The 18,800-nt window shown below is 37.1% G+C and overlaps 1 long non-coding RNA gene across 2 annotated transcripts in view; it reads left to right on the top strand.

Moving 5' to 3' along the window:
- The window catches only part of LOC119252581 (uncharacterized), a 247,423-nt gene extending 229,448 nt beyond the window's left edge, over positions 1-17,975 (top strand). For both annotated transcript variants that reach the window (XR_005126851.2, XR_008550324.1), the window contains exons 6-8: positions 12,815-12,911; positions 16,930-16,964; positions 17,297-17,975. This is a non-coding gene — a long non-coding RNA (uncharacterized LOC119252581). The remainder of the gene's footprint in view (positions 1-12,814; positions 12,912-16,929; positions 16,965-17,296) is intronic.
- Positions 17,976-18,800: the final 825 nt, after the last annotated feature.

The raw sequence follows: 18,800 nt of genomic DNA, 5'->3' as shown, positions 1-18,800 counted from the left end.
TTCCAATCTATTGCATATATGGATCAAAAATAATAGTTGGAGCTCATGAATCTGTAAGCCTTGAAACTGTTTTTCCATTTAAATGCTTTAATTCTTTTTTTTTTTTTGTAGCATATGAACTTTTTATATTTATTTTTAGGCACTCTGTACTGAGCTGCTTGCATCATGTCAATGTTTGCTGTGCTAACTTTGCATCTAAAGGTTATTCAACTCACTGAGATATGAAAAAACATTCACATTTTTACCTCGAAGAAACTGTACTTGGATTCTGTTTTATGTTCTAATGGTGTTAAATGTCAAAAAAAAAAATACTGGAAATATAAGTATTGGGAAATGCTGTGACTGTAGACCTAGATTGTTTGTGCAGAGAAAGGATACAGAGATGTCAGGGCACTTTAGTTCAAGGTTGGCATTCTCGTGTCAGTCTGTTAGATTTTGAAGAGGAATACAAATTTCAAGGTGGGAAAATTATTCAGTGGTTGTTTATCAGTGCCTGCAATTCACCCATTACTCGTTATAAACAAAAGAAATATTAACAACTGAATTAAGAACTGAGTAAGCAGGTAAGACGCATGCATTTCTGACTTGAGTATACTTAGCCCTTTGACAGATTCCAGCTCATTCCATGGTCCTGACAACCCCGAAAAGAGGGGATATTATCTTACATCTGCAAATAAGGAATCTAACAATTAGAAAGGTTGGGTTATTGGGCCTTCCCTGGTGGTGCAGCAGTTGAGCGCTGGGCTGCGAAGTTGCCTGCAGCCTCTGCAGCACCAGTTTGATCCCCGGCCACCGGCGAGGTTCCCACATGGCGCACAGACCTCTTCTGCCATGCCCACTGCTCCCCTCAGCTGTGTATTTCATCAGTCTGCCTGTTCTGCTCCCCACTCTGGCTCTGGTGAATTCTCTCACCCTCCTGTGCTTCTGGCTCTACCCAATGCTTGTATAAATAAATAAATAAAATCTTTAAAAAAAAAGAAAAAGAAAAAGAAAGGTTGGGTTTTTGGTTACAAGGTCACTTGTGTTATTCTCAAACTGAGGGAACAGTACACTCTCAATTATTTGTTTCTGGATTCACTTTTAACTGGAGTCTGTCGGTCTGCTGTGAGACTGCTTGGTGGAAGTCCCCTCTAGTTGGCTCTGGGTTTCTCCAGTGCTTCAAAGTTTAGGCAAGATCCTGTTGACAGTGCTGTTTCAATCATGCTGCAAGTCTCCCAAAAGTCAGGAGAGAGACAGGCTAACTCCTAGTCTGTCTGATGTAAAGACTCTGGGAATCATGGCCTAATTGGGGAATACTCACAGACAGAGTCATGGAGTTCAATTAGTGTGCATTTTTTATGAAGGAAGGGAAAGGAAATGAACCAAGTTAGGAAATGAACTTTTAAATTTCTCCTTTGTTTAGAAATCATACCAAGTTGCTTTCTGTGCTTCTACTTAAAAGCAGGAGATGCTTTTATTTCAATATCTCCAAAGAAAACAGAATAAAGTGTTATTTGTGTTTAATAATCGTTATTATTAGTATGTTTGTAATTAAATACATTGTTACAATTATCTTATCATTTAATAATAATGTGCTATGATTGTTATCATTGTAAAAAATAAAGCCGTATTTTGCATCTGAATGACCAATTTATGACAACGTGCAGATAGGAAACTTCAGTACATGGATTTGTTTCCTGCTTACTGTCACAAAGTCAGTAGACAGTCATTAGATTGGGGTCTGCAAACTATGGTCTCCCAGGTGAAATCATTCTGGCCTGTCTATTTTGTAAGGCAAGTCAACCATTTGTTGTTTACTATGTATGGATGCTCTAACACCACAGTGACAGAGTCAGGTGCTTGTGATAAAGATGGCTTGGTCTACAAAGCTAAAATTATGCATTATCTGATCCTTTATGAAAAAGTTGCCAACCTCTGACCTAGCTTATAGGAGAGTGTCTAATTATTTTTGTCTTGACAGTCATGCCTGGCAATAAGTAGGCTGTGCTACATTAATATGAAATTGACAAAATATTAATTATTTTACTTCCTTGGAAGTAATCTATGAGAGGGATTATTCTATTTGCCTTTATTCAGATGTATTGGCAACTTATTATAATTTAACTGCCACTTATGAAACACCTACTATGTTTCAAATACAGAAATTCTTACAATCTTGAGAAATGCCCTATAGAATGGATATGAAAAGAAGTGATTCTAGTAATCATTTCTTAACACACACATAATTATACAGGTGGCTCTTGCAGACTTAACATGAAATGAATTAAGCCAGTTATAAAAGTTTGTGCTTCTACTTAAAAGCAGGAGATGCTTTTATTTCAATATCTCCAAAGAAAACAGAATAAAGTGTTATTTGTGTTTAATAATCGTTATTATTAGTATGTTTGTAATTAAATACATTGTTACAATTATCTTATCATTTAATAACTTATCTTATTAATAATTTAATAAGATAATTTATTTAATAAGATAATTTAAAATTAATAATTTAATAATTTAAAACTTATTTAATAATTATCTTATCATTTAAAAACTCAAGAGAGTTAGAATCTTCTAACTCTCCTGTGACAAAGAGTAAGTGATATCTATGATCGAGTGGTAGCACATGATGAAAACTCTCCAATGCTCCTTGAAAAATCAGGCCTATCAGATAAATTGATAGATAAAAGGTTTCCCTCTTTGCTACCCACCATGATTAGGACCAACAAAATAGAATATAATTGACATCAAATGATAAGAACACTCCTTCTAACGCCACTGTTACTTTCTTTTAATATTCCAACAATACATTGTTACCTTATGACAATACCAAATTATTTTAACTCCCTTTCCAGAAAGACTCCAATTATAATCCAATTCCTTTCAGATTAAATACACTTTGATAGCAATTCCCTTATACCAAAAAATATAGCCCAAGATAATGGGCTGAGAGTATAGTTTCAATGCTAATAAGAGGCAGTTTAACAGCCTTGAGAAGTTCATTCTGACTACATTTTCATTGCAGTGATAAACAGCATATAATGCCCCTCAATTATAGCTTTAATGTAAAAAAATGAAGTTATAAGACAATTTATCCCAACTAAATTGTAATTTCATTTCTGAGATGTTGCCCTTTTAATAAATAAAAATTCCACTACCCATTGCATTGTTCTCAGGTTGGCTTCTGACAGTGAGATCGATTACAGGAAAAAAAGAATTACAGATGAAATCAATGCCACCACTATAAGTAAATTAGAGAGAGTTTGTTCAAGCCACCAAGCTTGCAACACTTCTCTCCCCTTATCTCTCAGAGAGCATTAGGAAAAAAAAATATTATTGATGATCACAACTTTAACTGGAATCATGGATTTGTGCCTACTATGAACAACAAAACAAAGGAACACATTAGGGAAGTTCTGAATCACATACTAAATCATTTTTAATCACTTTATTGGAATATACATATATTCAAAAAAGTGCAGCTCTCACAAGTGTGTAAATCTTGTGAATTTTCACTGACAGACCAATGAAATCATGAACCAGATCAAGTTACAGTATTACCAACACCCCAGAAGCCAGTAATGAACCACTATGTAGACTTTTGATAGTATTGATTAACTTTGCCATTGGTATTTTATATAAATGGAATCAAACTTTTATAACTGGCTTAATTCATTTCATGTTAAGTCTGCAAGAGCCACCTGTATAATTATGTGTGTGTTAAGAAATGATTACTAGAATCACTTCTTTTCATATCCATTCTATAGGGCATTTCTCAAGATTGTTTCAGTGGATGAACATTATGAGGTGAATAATTATGGCTTTTTTTTTTTATTAGGCAAAAGGCCACAACAAGAACTATGATTTAAAGGAAGCTTAAAATAAAAGTAACTTAAAAAATTACAATTTTGTATATGAAATGCTTACAGCAGCTCTATTGATAATAGCAATATACTGAAAACAATTTGTCTTAGCTTGGATGACTGTTAACATGACCTCATCTAAACCAAAGATATCAACTCTGCATACCATCACATAGAGAATTACAGTTTCAACATATAAATATGGGGAGGACATAAACTTTCAGTCCATATTACAACTTAAATGGCCTTAGATGGGCAAATGGTTGGACAAATCCTGGCATACTCATACAGTACAGTACTACTCAATGATCAAAAGGAAGACATGATTGATATATGTGACAACCTGGATGGACTTAAAATGCATTATGCTTAGTTTAAAAATATTAATCATGAAATTACATATTATAGTAATCCTTTTAGCTCCCATTCTTAAAAAGACAAAACTGCACAGATGACCACATCGTTGGATACCAGGGGACAAGGGTGAGGAAGCTGGCTATTGTGAGATGAGGTTGGGCACAAATAGAAAGAAATATCCACTATTTATCTAAAGTTCAAATTTGTGTGAGTACCCTATATTTTAGCTGGAACTAAGCTAATTTTAGTCATCATATTTTAATACTCATGTGTATTTGTGTAATTGCTTTTCTTCTCTGGATCACCAGAATCCTTTTCCACACTGCCCTTTGCCACTCATTGTTGGATATCATCAGAATCTCCAACATCCCCAACTTCTTATTTATCTTGTTTTACAAATTGAAATCAGGTTTTTTCCTGAGGACACCGTGATCCCTGCACGCCCCTCTTGCTCACCCTTGTGTGCCAACAGATGGATCTAGTCCCTTATCACACCAAATCCTTTTTCCTCCCATTGGCCAACACCACAACTTCAAATCCCTTGTCAGTAGAGTATACCGCCAATTATCTCTTCTTTCTCTAGGCATCTTCTGTTAGCCCTAAGAAGGACTAACAGGTCCCTTTCCAATTCTTTAAAGATTTCAGTTCTAGGCCCAGTGTCATTTACTGCAAGTCTCCTGTTTTAATTATTAGTGATTTCAATATCCATGCAGATGACATCTCCAAAACCCATGTTCTCAATTCCTTGAACTCTTCTTAACATAGTTTCTGTCATCCCCTTTCACAGTCATGCATGTCTTAGACCCTGTCAGTTCTGAAATTTTGTGGTCTTTAATTCACTCCTCTCTGTTCATTATCTTCAGTCTTCTCAGCTTACACCCTTTGAATACATCAACTTAGCACAGGCATCTGCAATCCATTGCATCTACCTTTAAAACTACCTTTTAACTCCACAACTTCACTCCACTTCTTATCCACGCAAAATGTTGCTGATTATTAGAATCTCTTCCCTGCATGTCCTCTCATCTCCTTTGCACTCTCTCTCTTTGGCATACTCACTTGAAAAATGCAACTCTGGTCAATTCTAATCCTCCTCTTATCCTCACCTGCCCCTGTGAAACTAAATGAAGCTGGAAATAAACACAGGACTGCTGAGTCGCCTCCCTTTTAAATGCCTGTCCACTCTCCACAAGAGAGCCCTTAATGTGGCTGGACAATCACTACAGTCCCCTGGCCCATCCACTCTCCTGATTTCCTAGGTGACTCTTTCGTACCTTTGCCCCACTCCTCAAATTCTAACAGTCCCTTCTTTGTTCTCTCTCTCATTTTGCTGAAAAAATAGAGGCAATCAAATGGGAAGTTCCACAAATTCTGACACTCACATACCCCACCTCCTGCATTATTATGTAAAACTGGCTTCTTCCCTAATTCTGAGTGACCCGCACCTCCACTGGGAAAGCCAAGCCCTTCCCTTGTGCACTTGTATGTCCATTGAATATTCCATGTATATAATGTATCTGTTTCATTTACTATGTATTTCATGTCCCTAGAAGCAATATTTTTGTCTGTTCCTCCAACCTGCTACCTGCTTCCTAGTTTCTTAAAGAACGTCATGGCTCATCGATATTCATGATATCACTTTTTTTCTGAAAACATTTTCCAGAATCCCCAGTCAATTAGATTGCCCTATTTATGGTCAGTGGAATGTAGTCAGAAGAGCAGTAAGCCACCTCTAGGTCTCGTCCATGACCACCTTTTTTACAAGTGATACTCCCTCTTCTTCCTGTTCAGCAAACTTAGAGGTCATTTGTTGGGGGTCGTAGCTTATGGTAGCTGTACATGGGCTCCAGAATGACCAGCACTGGACTGTGATGCATGGGAGAAATCAATCCTCATATTAAACTAAAGATATTTAAGGTTTAATGAATCAATATACCATGCATTTTACAGTACTCAGTATACTCAGTAAATATTTGTGAATAAAAAAGCATATTATTTTTTTAATTTTATTTTTATATTCCCCATACAATTGCAACCCCCTTATTTTGACCCCAATTCCTCCTTTCCCCACCCCCTACCCCCCATAGAGTGTCTCTGGTTCATAGTTGTTTGTTGATTTTGATATTTTCTTTCTTATAGTTATTCTTTTTCCTGGTCCCTTATTTAAGTTTTCTAGATTCCTGCTATGAGTGAGACCATCCGGTATTTTTTTTTCTTTCTGACTTATTTCACTGAGCATGATCCCTTCCAGTTCCATCCATGTTGCTGCAAGTTGTATGTATTTATCTTTTTTGAATGCTGAGTAATATTCCATAGAGTATATGTACCACATCTACTTGATCCAGTCATCTATTTTGGGGCATTTGGGTTGTTTCCAAAGCTTAGCTATTGTAAACAGTGCTGCTATAAACATAGGGGTGCAGGTGTTCTTTGGAACTGATGTTTCTGTGTCCTTTGGGTAAATACCTAGGAGTGGAATTGCTGGATCCTATGGAAGCTCTATGTTTAGTAGGTCCAGAAATCTCCACACAGCTCTCCATAGTGGTTGGACCAGTTTGCACTCCCACCAACAGTGCAGGAGAGATCCTAAAAAAGTATATTATTTTTAATCAAGCTTTCCTTAAAAGATATAAAACTGCTTGCTAGCAAATAAAATAAATTAGCATGACTTAACCATTAATATCAAACAGTATTTTGTGCCAAATGACTAGTCTTAAAAAGACTTGTGTTATATACAACTCTTTATACTTATCAAAACCTCACTCTAATCATGCTGTCTTTTCCCTCTTCCTGGTGTTACTTTCCTTTAGTCGTTATTGCATTGATTGCTGGGTGCTTCATTGTTGGCGCTCATAACTCATCTTAGATAAGAGAATTCCCTCTTTTACTCTTTTGTGATTTTCCCTTGTCACTTTCCTTGCTTTGTGTTGTATAGGCTTTTGTTTTTCAGCTAATGGGAAGGTTTGGATTTTTAACTGTGAACATTGAATAGGAGCATTTTCTGATTGTAAACCATCTATCATACAATATCTTCTTTGTGGACTCTTGGCTTATCACAGCCCTTGCCGTGAATGCTTACGTGAATACTCAGACAGAAAAATCATTTCAAATTCTTTGTGAATTAAAGTCTGTCAGATACATAATCACCAAATAAAGGTAATAGGATAATGCAAACAAATTTTGGCTAAATCTTTTTTCTGTGTATTTATTTATTGCCACTGTTTATAAAAATTGCATTTCTTTTTTTCATATTTCCAAATTTACTGGTGGGCTAAAACAGTCCTTGGAGACTAGAGGAAATGGCATCTCTTGTGGTAACACTTAAGATTATTTTCAAACACAACCTTTTAAAACAATTTTAATCTAATCAAAATGTAGTTATAGCCTGGAATTAAAATATGTAAGAACTAGGTTTCTTAATGGTTTATTTCAATGGGATGTGAAGTTAGAATTGTTAAGAAATGCAGAATGCTAATTAACTAGAGTTAGAAAGCTGGGGATGAGATAAAATATCCTGATGTGAACTCTTGATCATTTTTCCATATTAAAAGTTCACAGAGGCCTGTTGACCAATGCTTAAAATTTGGCAGGTCATGGCTACTCAGACTCTTGGGGGTTGTTCCACTCTACTAACCAGCAGGGGGAGACACAGAATGCTCCTTGTAAACCAAGGTATGACACCCGGTACCCTGGTATCTCATCAAAACTTTCTTTGTCTATAACAGGTAGAACAAGTTGGTCCAGTCTGACAAAGATCACTCCTCTTCATGTTTTTTGGCTTCTTGAATTACAGTTGCTTTTGCATTCAAGTGACTCATTTAAGAAGGAGGAACTTTGTATTTGTTGGTGTTGCAGATACTTGATTATACTGAGTGTTTTATATTAGTAAATTTGGCCTTGGCTCCAAAACATTGATGAATTTGATGGAAATTCAGCCCTCCATTTAAAAAAAAAATCTACTTCTCTCTATCAATCTATGTCCAGTAATCTTAGTCCAAAGGTCAATTTCATAGAAGCTAACAGCTCAAGTAGACCTAATGTCAAACTGTATCAAAATTTTAAAATGTCTTGGCAGATTGGAAGGTCCAGACTTTGTGTTTGGCTTCTCAGGAACAAGATGATTTTGCTCTCATCTCTCCGTCAACTTAGCTTAATACATACATGGGGTAGAAAGGCTTATCTATGGAGATATGTGCCTACTTCTAAATGAAGTACTAGGAATAAAGGAAGATCATCAAAGTTGCCCTTTAGATCAATATTTAACAAATAATTGCTGGGGAGTGTGATCCCTGCAAACATAAGAAATATGAATGTAGTGCTGAAAGAACTTAGAGGAAGGAAAAGCAAATTTTGTCTGAAGTAAGGCTTTATAAAGAGAAGCTATGCCTAAATCTGGTTTTAAAAAATAACTAAAAAGAAAGAGAGAGCATGGGCTTGGGTAAAAACAGAATAGAATGTAAAAAGGCTTGAAAAAGAAAAATCTGAATAATTCCCCTTTCTTCATTGTTCTGGAAGATAATGGAAATGGGGCACTATACAAAAGAAATCTAAGGAGAGCCTCCCTGGTGGTGCAGGGGTTAAAGTCTCAGCACTATCAAGCTATCCACAGCTACTGCAACATGAGTTCAATTAAAATTTGGCAGATCATGGCCACTCAGACTCCTGGGGGTTGACCCACATGATGCTTAGACCTCTCCGGTCACACCTGCTGCTCCCCTCAGCAGTGTATTTCAGTAGCTCTGCTTGTTCTGCTCCCCACTATGTCTCTGGTGAGTCCTCTCTCTCACACACACACACATACATACCCCACCAGCACCTCTGGTCTATACCCCAGTTCTTGTATGCATAAATAAATAAAATAAATCTGTCTGTCTGTCTGTCTTTTCTTTTTTAAAGAAATCTGGGGAGTTAAACAACAAGCTTTGGAGAACCTGGACCAAGGCATGGACACATATTACATAGTGAACCAGGGGAAGGCTCTCACTTGACCCAGTTACTATTCAAAATTAAGTGGTTATTCAGGTTCTACCAACCTGTTGAGTGTGTCATAAGTCAGACAGAAAGAATATGGAAATATATGTCAAACCCCAGCAACTTTAATGACAAAAATCCATGCCTTGCTCCTTCAAGAATATCATCTTCACTATATTAGCAGAATAGACATGAATTATTAGGCATCACAGGTTTTCAAAAATTAAATGTCATTCAAAATAATTTCAACTACTTTTTATCTTGATATTCAGCAACAATTTGTCCTTAAGGCTTTAATTTTATAGATTAATTATCTTTTTCATGGAAAGTCCTCAAAAAATTCTTTGATGGGCATATTTTTGAGTTCTTTTGAAATCAACAAAGGTAAAACAACACTGAGCAAATACCTATTTTACTTTCCCCATTTTGATTTCCTTGATTAATAATTTTATCTACTCTGCTACTAATTTTATAGAACATTGGGTAAGGATGATGACTTTGGAGAGCTGAATTCCTACTTGTGTTATTTAAAAGGTATGTGGGTTGTTGCTTTTTAATAAGTTATTTGAAAAAATAAAGATTGGATCTTTCAAAATCCCCACCCAAATCTCACTTAACACCCTGTTCAAAAAGGAAAATAAAACCCTTAAATGTTTACACAAAACCTAACTACAAGTTTATAAGCATTTTAAGAGGATGAAAATGCATAGTCCTGACTGGAAAGAAGTATCATGAAGTGTAGGTGTGTTATTTACAGATAATAAAGCAGGGAACAGTAACTTCTGGGGCATAGTCAAGGTAAATTGTGCTTAGAGATACTTTTGACAGGTCTCGTGTTTGTTTTTTAAGGATTTATTTATTTAAAGATTCATTTATTTATGCATACAAGAACTGGGGTACAGGCCAGAGATGTGAGGGGTGAGAGGATCAACCAGAGACAGAGCGGGGAACAGAACAGGCAGATCTATTGAAGTACACTGCTGAGGGGAGCAGCGGGCAAGTCAGGATAGGTCTGCTGTGCCATGTGGGTTGCTCCCTGACCCGGGATTGAACTTGTGCTACAGAGGCTGAGGATAGCTTCACAGTGCTGTGCTTAACGCCTTGCGCCACCAGGGAAGCCCAGGTCTCAGCTTTTGATGGTAAAAAGAAAAAAGGGAAATAAGAAGTAGTGAAGGAAACAGGAAGAAAAGAGGGAAGTAGCAAGAAAAAGTGGCTAGTTTCTCTGATACTCTTTCAGAAAAAGACATTTACAAGTCTCATGGACTAGTGAGAAAATTTTATTCAAAGTATGACTCTTCAACTTCTTGGCAACTTGACCCAGGCATATCATTTGACCTTGCTGAACCTCCTCTGTGTCTCATAGGCTTATTGAGATGTTTGATGATCCAATGCATTTAAAGTCAAGGGAGGATGATCAATATGTGTTAGTCTTATACCTTTGACAACCCCTGTATAGAAGAAGATTATCCAGCTTAGGAGAACTCAAATTCATGACATTTTCCCCCAGATTCTTTGGTCTGTAAACTAAAAATTTGTCCTTATAGTTGTTCTCCAAAGTCGGATAACCATTGTGTCATTGTGGTAAATAGTGAATGATCCCTCATAGAACTTAAATTAATAATTATAAGGATACAGGGCCTCCCCTGGTGGCGCAGGTGGTTGAGAGCCGCGCTGTGAAGCTGTCCGCAGCCTCTGCAGCACCAGTTCAATCCCGGCTAGCGAGGGTCCCACATGGCGCAGCAGACCTCTCTTGTCTCGCTCGCTGCTCCCCTCAGCAGTGTATTTCGTCAATCTGCCTGTTCTGTTCCCTGCTCTGTCTCTGGTGAATCCTCTCACCCTCCTGCACATCTGGCCTGTACCCCGGTTCTTGTATAAATAAATTAATTAATTTTAAAAAATCTTTAAAAAAATAATTATAAGGATATAAGGACTACTGCATAATGAGAAGCACGTGGTTATAAGGGGATCAAGTGACAGCAAGACCTAAAGAACTAGCTGAAGCTAAGAATTAAAGATGAAGAAGAGGTCATGTGGGTAAACAAAACAAGGTGGGGGAGAACCCTGGGATAAAGGGAAAAGAAGATGGAAGGTTTAGGACTACAAAAAAGTGCACAGTAGCTAGGGCCTAGAAACCCAGTACAGTACCTTCAGCCTTTGTATCTAAAGAAAGGATTGATTCCCTCAGACCTTTTTTTTTTTTTACTTCATTCTTTTTTCTACTTCCCAAGTAATATTCAATCATAAAAATAATATCAATAAAACAGTCCTTTTTTCTTGTGAGTGGAGGAATTTTAATTCCAGGTCATATTTATTAATTTCTACCTTGTTAGAAAATATAAAGAAATTGTCAAATAAGTGAGTTCTAGAATACGCTCTGCTCTACTCTGGGCCCACACACTCAGAGGAAACACAGGGAGTATCAATTTGTTCAAACTGTGTGGGTGAGAGTTGAATGATTTCCTGGCTCAGTGCAAACAAAGACCACCTTTCTATGCCTCACATGCTCATCGTTTTTAGCTTTTGTTTTTTTCCACCAGCTCTCCGCAGCTCATCCTGTATGTGGTAATGGAGAAGGGGACCCACCTGCCTTTTCCTTCAGACTAGAGCTTCTGTGGGAACATAGAAATTGCCCACACTACACAGGATGACCATTTGAGGAGCCACAATCAATGAAAAGGAATTCCCGCCACTCCTATGTTGAAGCAATTCCTCTAGAACTTCTTGCTTTTTCCCATGTATTCTCTCACTCCCTCTGAATTCTAGGGCCCACATGCTTTCTTATGCTTTAGTTATGCTCCTAGCCTAGCTTGCAAATGATCTTGTTCCTTATGACCCAACTACTAAGTTGAGGCTGTTGGCTAAATCCTTCTAACAGGCAGATCTATTGAAGTACACTGCTGAGGGGAGCAGCGGGCAAGTCAGGGTAGGTCTGCTGTGCCAAGTGGGTTGCTCCCTGACCGGGGATTGAACTTGTGCTACAGAGGCTGCGGATAGCTTCACAGTGCTGTGCTTAAAGCCTTGCGCCACCAGGGAAGCCCAGGTCTCAGCTTTTGATGGTAAAAAGAAAAAAAGGAAATGAGAAGTAGTGAAGGAAACAGGAAGAAAAGAGGGAAGTAGCAAGAAAAAGTGTGTGTCATTCTGCTCATAACTACTGAGGTTCTTGCTCAATAGTGATAGTCAGAATCAAATCACTATCCTATCATCCTCAGATTCCTTGCCTTCTAGTACTTGGAGCTGAAAAACAGGGATTGGAAGGATGAGACAAAAAAAAAATTCCTTACAAAAGAATGTGGCAAGTATAATAGGTAAATTTTCAATCATCACATCATGGAATTCTGTAAGTCAGGGGCTGGCAAATTTATTTCTACAAAGTGGCAAAGTAGATATTTTCAAATTCATAGATCTTAAGTACAATATCTATTCCAACTGCTCGATGCTGCCACTAAACCAGGAAAGCAGCTGGAGACAAAAGGTATGTGAGTGAATGTCACTGTGTTTCAATAAAACTTTATTTTTACAAAAATAAGCAGTGGGTCAGTTTGAGCCATAGTCTATAGTGTGCCAATCCCTACTAAAGTTACTATATAAAAATACATTTTATTTAAAGTATAATTAACATACATTTAAAAAAACTCACTCTCCAGAAACCCAGAGAGGCAGTTGCTGTTGATCTGATATAATACACTGCTTATGTTGACTTCAGAGAGACCCTCAGAAAGAGTGGAAGCATCCTGCATGAAGGTAAACTAACCCAGAGTGGGCTTTTACAATTATAGTAACATTTGTGAAATCGAGCATCCGCTAGAGCTACTTTTCATAATCAAATGCTGATCATTGTGATTTAAGCTTTATTTAGCCCATATTTTAGGCTAATAAATCCCCATTGATACCCACATTGGCAATGAGACCATATGTCACTTATCCAATAACTTTGAAGAAACCATTGTGTCTTTTCATGTAAATCTTGCTAAACTCATGGATCACTGACCTGCTTTAGTTGATGGACGACATATCAGTTCAACCCTGAGTACACATAATAAACCCATCCACCCTTTCTCCTTCTGTGCTTTTATTTATAAAGCAACTCGTGAGCACACATTCACCAATTTCAAACCAAGGTAGCTTGACCATTTTGATTTTTTTCTCCCTGTCAAGATGCCAAAAGCATTTAGAGCACTTTACCAATGTCCCACTTGCCAAATTTCCATTTTAACATCAAAGCTGTTGGAGCCCAAAGACAAAGCACAAAGCCCTCTCAGCCAGTCAACTCCTATTGTTCTGTTTTACACTGGTTAAAAAAATAAATAAATGAATGGCGAAACAGATTGTTTTTGAAACTGATAACACAATTTGTTCCCCTGCTTCATATGTTAGATTTCTGCCTGCAGCAAATATTTACAGCAGAGTTTTAACCCTCTCAAAATCAGCTTGGTTATGTGAGGGCTGTGACTGTCTTTCATACAGTACCCTTGACAACGTGGCTTTAAGAAAGAAAAAGGAGTGATCACAGACACTGTCCTATGTGCCTGGTCAATGTTTAGTTACAAGGAGACATGCAGATAGAAAACATAGTCAAAAACTTGTTGTCAATTATTTAGCATTCCCATAAACCATTAGATGGTCAAAAATATCTTTAATTGATTCCATCGCTACCTATGCTACTTATTATTTATTACTATAACAAACTTCTCCATGGGAACAGCTAATTGTACCTCCCTGGTGGCCACTTCAAGTGGAATAAGCCCTGCACAGTGCAGCCTAAGATACGCTGAAAGGTCTTCAGCTTTGGGGATTTGATTAAAACTGTATTACATGAACACATCAGCAACCATTGCCAAAACAAAACACTAATTTAAAAAATCCTTCTGCTTTACTGCTTAACACAATTGAAAGGAGCTTTGTGTGCATGTGTGCGGGTGTGTGTGTGATATGGTGAGTAGTAACAGGAGGTGGGGGTTGCATATGTTGTCTCCTTTGTAGACAATCAGGTTTAACGGAAATAATGCAACATTCTGTGTCATGCTAAGGCAATAAAAAAGGGCAATCCTGCCAGCTGCATTATGGGTACAAGCAAAATCCCTGACCCAGTGATAGTACACTGTTACACCAGAAAGCGAATTTTGTGCAAGAAGAGAATATTTTGCCAGCCTCTCCTGAACACACACACACACAGACACACACACACCTTTAAAAGAAGCATAATTGTTAATCTGCTCTTTAGTAGAAAAGACAGATGTTATGGAAATAGTAAGCCACACTCTGCTAAGAGTGTTTTGTGGAAAGAGATTCCATAGGCAGCACTCTACATGGGAAGATTTAGACAATTAAGCAACCGTTGTGAGGCATGCAGATGAATAACACATGCTAAATTAAATCAATACCAAACACTGTGTTGGAAATAGGTTAATTGTTTATTTTAAACTTCATGGAAGAAGAGAAAAAAAAAGTAAGCAAAACTGAAATTTGTCAAGTATTCAAAGCGGTATACTGGCCTAGATTTACCAAAGCAGCCCAGAGAACAGGGTACCCCATGAAGCCCTAGCTATCTATGGGGCTTTTTAAAGCATTGTTTCTCTACTTAAACAATCCCAGAATTCATTTAAAGAAGGTGGTGGTTGAATGTAGAATTTGTAAAATATGAAGACAAAGACATTGGACTATTGCATGGTAATTATGGATACACAGACAGATCTTAAGTTCCTAAAGGAAATATATGCCTCAGTTTACCACATTTATCTATGTAGACTAGCGATCAAGAACAGAAGACCTTGGCCAGATCTGAACTGGTTAAGAGCTGCAATATTATGTGAGTCCATCAAAAGCAACAGTTTTCAAGAAATATCTTTATGTCATATGAAAGACAATGTGATGTACTAAAGGGTAGATGCATTTCTTTAGTGCAATGTTTATGTATACAAAATTAACAAAATGGAAACTCTGACATTAAAACGACAGAGAGAGCAACAGGGTGATAGCCTGTATGTTTGCGTATTTATTCAATGACCCCAAATGCTAATTTTTACATCTGGGAGAATCAGGAATGCAGAAGAGGACTCTTTCATTGAGTATCCGAAGACTATACAGTGCCAAATACTTATAAATAGATTATTGTGCTTAATCATCCTCACAAGTCAGTGAGAAAAAAATTAGTAGTCACATTTTCAAGTAAGGAAACTGAGTCTCCAAAAGTTTAAGTGACTTTCCAAGATCACATTCTAATGGAGCTGGGCCATGAAACTTACGTCTGGCTGACTCCCAAACCCAAGATTATCATAGCAACCTGCTGTAAACTTGGAGGACTGCTGAGGTTGCAGGTCTGAGTATAAGTTATGCTTTTCCATACAAGGAATGACCTTTAGTTAGCTGTAGCAAGGCAGCTCTTCACTAAAATAATCCCAGGGTAAGTAACCATGTGTCTTATATACCCAGCTAATTAATTTCTTGCCAGGATAATTTGACCAAGTTGAAATCATAATATTGGACTCATTAAACACGTATTAATTTCATTCCTTTTGATATATTTTTAGATTAATATCCATCCTACTCACAAATTGATTAGAATTGATTTTTACAGTAGATGTCTGAGGTAATAGTTGGTTAATTGAAAAAAAATCAATTAAAGGAAGAAATTCTAAATAAAAATATACACTAATTATTCCATTTTTACTTAAATATACAAATATATATCATTTACTAATTTTTGGATATCAGATACAAATCTTTTCCTTGAATACATGACCATACTCATAATCTACCTCATAGAGCAATTTCAAGGTTGGCCACCTTAAGATGAAGGAAAAACATAAAGATATTTTCAAAGCAACCAGAAGGTGCAATCCATCTACATAACCATTTTTTTCTCCAAGTTTTTCCATTACCTCATCCATGTCTAATTCCATGTCATTATTTTCAGTGACTTAACATTATTGAATCTTTCCAAAACATATGACTGTTTTCATAGAAATGATTCCATTTCTTTGCACTAGTATTTTAAAGTTATAGAATAGTTCATCAAATTTGTATTATAATAATTGCTGTACCACTAGTGCTAGTTTAACTGACATAAACAAGCATGGGATTAAACACAGCTTCCTCCTGGTAAACATTACGTTCATTTGATAGGGACATGAACTCACAGGTACACAAGAAAGGACATCAGTCAGCATTCTTCAGATAGAATGGAGAATAGCAATTCATTCAGCACACTGGTTGGGATCTCTAGTATCAATTACATACCAATCACAAATAAAATAAGACTATTGGAACTAAAGGCATAAGTGTTACTGGGCACCTGATAGGACTTGCTAATGGGAGTTGGGCCTTGAGTGTCCTGGCAGTGAAGTGAAAAGGGGAAACATGCCTTGCTGTTAGAGTTCCACTCCATTGAACCATGATGAGAAGAACCATCTACAGACTCTGTCCCACCCTGCCTCTGCGTCAATGAGAACTGAGTTTAGAGATACATGATGTATATCCTCACCACTAGCAAATGGGAAAGAGAAAGAGAATTATAGAGCCATGGTTATATCATCTTTCAGATTCCTCAGTAGTGCCATAAATCATGGTATTAGTCTGTGGTTCTTATGTTGGTCTCCAGACACTGGGGTATCTTTATGTATATCATTTATCATATATCTCCTTTGCTCTTAATGACGAAGGGGATAGGGATGCATGAGTGGGAATTGGGAGAGTACTTGTTTCTCTTATCTTCACCCACTGATGTCCTGGCTGTTTTTTACCTTGTCCTTTCTCCATCAAGGGTTCTCCTGGGACAGAACTCAGCTATCGAAACAGGTATGGAAAATACACATTTTTATCAGCAGAGATCATCAACCTTTCTTAGAACTCAGAAGGGAATTCAGTACATGAATTTCTGAGAAATGGATATTTATGTGTAAACAGTAGACAATATATGTATAATAGTAGATAATATATTCAACCTAGATTTTGGCAGAAAAAAATCAGAAATAAAACAAAAATGAATGGCAGTTTTGTTCTTTAAAAAGACTAAGGAATCCATCAGTTGGTATGAGCTTAAATAAATAGTTTCATGCGTAGAAAATGTCAGCTTAGAGGGTTTCATCCTCTCATCATCGTTTTTATCTACTCTTTTTTCCTCTTAAAAGTGAAGAAACAAATTTTGAAACTCTAGACTTTTAGAGCTGAAACGGAATTTAAAGTCATCTCATCCCACCTTGTCACTGACCGATGAAAAAAGAATCCTCAAAATTAAAAGCCAGGATGAGAAGAAGAAAACCTTCCAACTCTACAGTTCTACTTCTAATAGTCTCTCTTAGCACCATGTTGTGGGGACCCCAAAGATTAAACTAAAAACGAATATAACTGGAAATAGACTCCTTTGAATATTAGAAGAAATGCTTGACACATAGATCTTGCTTTTGTTAATTCCCCACAAGATTGTCTGACATATTAGGTACCAAGCAAGTCAGCTATTATCGTTATCTTGCACCCTCTGGAACTATGTTCAAACAGAGGCTGCGTGATCTTTTGGCAGGGATATAACAGAAGAGATTTAAACATTGGAGGAGACACTGAAACTAATACCAGCCGGCCAAGAGATGCTGTGATGTCGTTATCTGAATAACAGAGGTTTTCATTATCTGAATAACAGAGGTTTTTTGCTTTGGGGATTGGTTTTTTTGGTCGTGGTTGTTTTTTGCTGTTATGTACATGTATTTTACTTTGAAAATAAAATCAAAGCACCCTTTCAGAGACCCTGTTACTCCCATTTTTGTACATAGATATTCTATTGAATTTCTTTTTGTCTTTTTGTCTTTTTTTTTTTTTTTGCTATCATACAACAGAAACTTTTTTTTAACAGGCCAGTTATTACTGAAACTGGTAATTTCTAAACTTGAATTGGGACAAATGACTGGAGTGCAGAATAATGGTATCCGAGGGCTGTGAATGGAAGATTGACTAATTAACAGCCACCCCTCAGATGGAGGACAAGGTGCAAGGTGGATTCTTTCTGGATGTTGTAATCAGAGAGAATGTGGCCATTTTCCAGCTACTTGCCAACAAAGATGAGCCTCTGCTAGTCACGGGGGATGCCTGCTTTATCCTAGATCTCAGCCTTCACGTTCTCTATGGTATCACTGGGTTTCACCTCCCATCAGGATCTTCACGAAGATCATCATTTTGACCTGTTAGTGAATGCAAAGATACCGCCAATCAACTATCACGTCGATTCACCCAAGGGCCGCACACACTACAATGCCAATCGTGTGTGAACCTCTATTGAGTTTCTAAATTATGAAAATGTGGGAGGCTCTTAGATGTTTTCCTTCATACCTCATTTCTGTTTTCTTCCCCTATAACCTGTCTCAAAACACCCAGGATGCTTCATCTCAACCATGACAGCAATAATCATCCAGTTTTACAATAACTTGGAAATTATTCTAGATTGCTAATTTCTCCTTCCTGTCATTTTCAATCTATTAGCACATGCAATTGATTGTACCTCAACATCTGTTTGTATCTTCCAGCTTTCTCCACCTCCATTGCCACGGAACCAGTCACCACCCACTGTCATCTCTAGCCTAGACTATCACAACCATCTCCTAACCATGCAAGCACTTCCCAGTTTTTATTCTCTCTTAAACTTCA

Source organism: Talpa occidentalis, unplaced genomic scaffold (assembly GCF_014898055.3).
Source record: "Talpa occidentalis isolate TD23 unplaced genomic scaffold, MPIMG_talOcc4v2.1 talOcc4.10, whole genome shotgun sequence".
Lineage (NCBI taxonomy): Eukaryota > Metazoa > Chordata > Mammalia > Eulipotyphla > Talpidae > Talpa > Talpa occidentalis.
Note: the sequence above shows the minus strand (reverse complement) of the source record. Positions and strands in the feature narration are given on the sequence as shown.